At 39.1% G+C, this 4,374-nt stretch overlaps 1 pseudogene; it reads right to left on the reverse strand.

Annotated features, from left to right (window-relative positions):
• Positions 1–912: 912 nt before the first annotated feature.
• LOC108705771 lies at positions 913–1,635 on the reverse strand (annotated as a pseudogene).
• Between the last annotated feature and the right edge of the window lie 2,739 nt (positions 1,636–4,374).

Raw genomic sequence — 4,374 nt, forward strand, 5'->3', positions numbered from 1 at the left:
TCCCAGCCTCCCTTTGCTCTTTCCTTATTTCTTATCAAATAAACCATCTCTCCAATTGTAGCTGTGACTTGAGCCCAAACTTGCAGTTGGCCCCTGTTTTGAAAGAACTGAGCCAACGACTTCAACTCATTCGGTGAATTGGCAATTTGCACATCTAATAGACTGGCGCATTGCTATCAGTCACCAAATGAACAAGATCATTGGTTTAATTAATCAAGTCTGGCTCTTGTCCAGTGCACGCGTGTAATTAAACATTGGTCTAAACAAGAACATTTTATTTAGCAAATTTCCAGGGGAATCTATTTGCAATCATTGCTTTCTGACTCTTTTTATTAAGGCGCCTGGCCATATTATCTTCTCCGGTGTTTAAAAATGTATCTCTGTATTATATCGTTGCTATTTGCATTCTAACACCGATCAGTTCATCTACCTCCAGAGCTGCCTTTCAGTAAATCCATAGAACATTAAAATTCATCGAAGGTTGCCGGAATATTAATGGAACGGGTATGATCAATCTGACAAAATAACACACCATTACAACAACCATATGTCAGCGCGTAATAACCCTAAAAACATCATTTTTGTGAAGAGAGACATAAAGGCAATATTTTTTGGACAGATGGTTATACTTCGAGCATGTCCGTTTCCAATGTAAGTAATTTTCTCTAATGGCTCTGTTATAAAATGATGATTATTAGTTCAATAGAAGAACCCAACACAATATCAGGTAATGTCCTACAAAGCAAGAATGTCCTGATGGGTGGATTTTTTAAAATTGTCTCTGCAGTGAACAAGCATCGTCCTGTAGATACATCTTGTAGCTCAATGAATGTATTGGCATGTTTCTTAATATATGAACATTCGAATTTTTTTTTTGCTTGTTACTGATTGGATGGCTTTATTGTAAATCTAGTTGTCAAACAAAAGGACATTAGGAAGGGGAGACAGAAGGTGATCTGATGGTGACACTAAAAAACAGTGGACATGTTCTGGTGTGAAACAAAAGAGTGAGGTTTTCCATGTGTAGAATGCCTTATTTTGTGTTGCCCCAGAATTCCATGCGGTTATTAATCGGTGTCTTCATAAAACGCAAGGACTTCATGTAAGCATCAATAGCAGGAAGTGCCTCAAATTGTGTTAGAAAGGCCTTCAAATTCAGCAGACAAGTTGGATCTAACATCCGATGCTGATCTAGGACATCATACATCACAAAATCGACAAACGTGATCTTATCTCCTGCAAACAAAGATCTTTCTCCTAGAAAGCAAGAGTGTTTTTTAGAGCAATAGGCAGCTTCTCTAAATGTGGCCCCTTCAATGCTTCAAGTTGAGGATTGTAAACTATTGAAACAAGACCCATGCGAAAATCCATCGCCTGATTTTCTATTAGATCAACATAGGTCTTTTCTTTTTCCGACTCTCCCCAAAGTCCATGCTTGCGTGCAATATAGCGAAGAATTGCATTACTCTGGGAAAGTCAAATCCCAGCTTTTCTTTTTCATTCAGCCACTGGCTCTTATAATAATTGGGGGCATACATATTGTTTTTCTTCGTATTGCATGCCTGTGTATTCAAGCAGGAGACGGATAGAATGAACCAACCCTCTGATGTCTCAGTATCCTAGTATCACCACCATCGTGAACCCCAGGACTATTAGCGAGCCTTTGTCTTGCTTGGTGTGCTTTATAGCTGCTCATGTGCTCTCTGGGTTCTGAGCCAATCAAGAGAAAGAATGTATTCACCTGTCAGGACTGCCAGACGTACCCGACGGCGCTGTTTACATTCTCGGCTGTCAGTGAAGATCCAAGATGGCGGCGCCCATGCTGAACATATGGCTGCAGCGTCGCTGCATGATGATGTCATCACTGGTGTCGGGATCTCGTCATAAAAGGGCACCCAAAACACTGTGACGGCGCCCAAGAATAGGATTCAAATCACTACTGATCCTGGGTTCCTGTACTGCCTGTTTTCCAGCCTTGATCCCTGCTCCAGCCCTGATTCCTGCTCCCTGTCCGTGATTCCTGTTACCTGCCTGTGTTATTGAACTTTGCCTGGACTTTGGACTTTTGCATCTGTTCTGCCTGCCCTCGTTAACTCCTGCCTGTGACCACTACTACTGATTCTGCTTAACCCTTTGGATACCGCGACCTTGCTCCCACTAGAGGGCTTCCTCCTTGATCCAGACTGCCTCCCTGGAGGGAGCTCCCAGCTCCCTGACATCACCCTCCCTTCTCCAAGCTCCAATGAATGAATATTAGATTGACTCTTCACCAAGTTATCCGTTTACTATGCCAAAACCATACTTTTCATATTCTCATCAGGGCTTCTTCAGTGGAGGCAGATTTATTCATTTTGCCTGTTTTTTCTTTTTTGTTAATTTGTTTGAAGAAACAAATCCTGTTTATCCCTAATCACATTCATATGTACAGTATTTATAAAAAAAACTAAAATCTGAAAAACTCTGTGGCATTAAGTCAGGAGGAAACCTCAATTGCAAAGAAAATCAGATCATTCCATTCATTTTTATACATTTTAGGTGGGTATTTATTAAAATTTGAATTGTTCTCATTATTTTAAAAATAAAAATGACAAAAAAAACCTCTTTCAATAGTAAAAGGGACATCTGCCATTGACTTTTACATGACTTCGACAAGATTTAGATGGAGTATTTTCAGATTTGATTTTTAGCCTCTTTGGAACTCTAAAAATTAGAATTTCTCCCCTTAAAAACTTGACCAGAAAAATGTAAGTGCTTAATAAATAGGCAACCTGAAATAAACACACACTCCTGAAGCCAGCCGTTGCCAATAAAACTTGATTTTATTCCAGATAGCTGAAACAATGAGTCCTAACGTGTTTTGTATCTAGAGATACGTAATCATAGGTACCATAGTGTAGCACATCTATTGCCTAATTGTAACATACACTTTTGATGTGTAGGGGTCGAGCCTGATAGACTTGGGGTCTTTACACCAGGCATTTTTCACACCAGGTGAGCCACACTTTGAAACTTGGGTTTGGCCTGCAATTTTCCAGTTTTTCTGAGTATTAATAAATAGGCCCGTAAATGTTTAAAAAAACTAAGAAGAAATAAAAATAACTCAGATGTTGAAAATACACCTCCAGTTGACTGGTTATAGTTGCCAACAAAAAAAAATAGAAGAAAAAATAAAAATAACTCAGATGTTGACAATGCACCTCCAGTTGACTGGCTATAGTTGCCAAATTTCATTTGCATTTTCAAGATTTTTTTTATTCTTTTGATAAATCTTTAAAATTCACGTTGGGAAAATGCTCCATTTTCTGGAGTACCTTAGAGACACATATATAGGAATTAATGTAAATGAACATACGTTGATATGGCAGATAGAATAAATTGCCTATCCCACAGGAAAACAACCTAGGATATACGATATACAAGCAAGTCCTTGAATTTAGAATTGCATATACATTTTCTATATCAGTGCTGGTCATTAAACTTGCATGCTCTATTAAAACTCTAGTATATCTGATATATTTTGAGAATGTCCCTATTAATGCAGTGACCCTGTCAGCTTTTATATTGAGATTGATGCAGAAATGTTCTGCAACCGAAACCTGTATTCTAGTCTTCTAATTTCTCAGTAGATATAGACAATTTGGGCCTCCAACACCTTGACTCATGGCACCGGAAGACTAATATGCAAATAGGGAAACCCTAAGGGCAGTGACACATGGGGAGATTGAGTGGCCATCGACAAATCGGCTCTTCTTCGGGCGAGTAATCTCCCCAAAAAGCCTTTCCGACGGCTAAAATTTAAATCGCTGGCAGGATAGCACTCGGAGCACTTCAGAGCCATCCTGCTGCTGATTTAGATTCTAGCCAGTAGGAAGACTTTTCGGGGAGATTAGTCGCCCAAGACCACATATTTGGTATTGGGGGTAAATGCTTAGTTTATAGTGGTGTGGTCATTTCTTTATCAAGTGGCCTAATCTACAAGCAAATATCAAGGATTGTCCCACCAAGAACAATGGAAGCAGGTGAATTAGCCGTGAAGTCCAGCTAATAACCCAAAAAAGTGGTTTGTGGTTTCTTATCATCCAGGCTACAAATAGCATGTTCCGTCCTCAGCTAGAAGCAACACACAGTCAATTCAAAGAGATTTGATGGACATGTAAAGCTTATTAAAAACCCTCTGTGTGCAATAAGCCGTACAATTGTCTTGTTCAGAAAAGTTCTAGTTCAGAGGACCAATGGAGGTTATTTGAATAATTAATTGAAAATCTAAAATTAGTGTTTTGAAGAATCTTTCATTTCGTTGGTTTTTGCTTTATCATTGTTCAGTAGTGTTCAAAGTTGTTTTTAAAGTGTTGTGGTGGTTTGTGTTGCTGTACC

This window comes from Xenopus laevis, chromosome 1S (assembly GCF_017654675.1).
Source record: "Xenopus laevis strain J_2021 chromosome 1S, Xenopus_laevis_v10.1, whole genome shotgun sequence".
In the NCBI taxonomy this organism is placed as follows: domain Eukaryota; kingdom Metazoa; phylum Chordata; class Amphibia; order Anura; family Pipidae; genus Xenopus; species Xenopus laevis.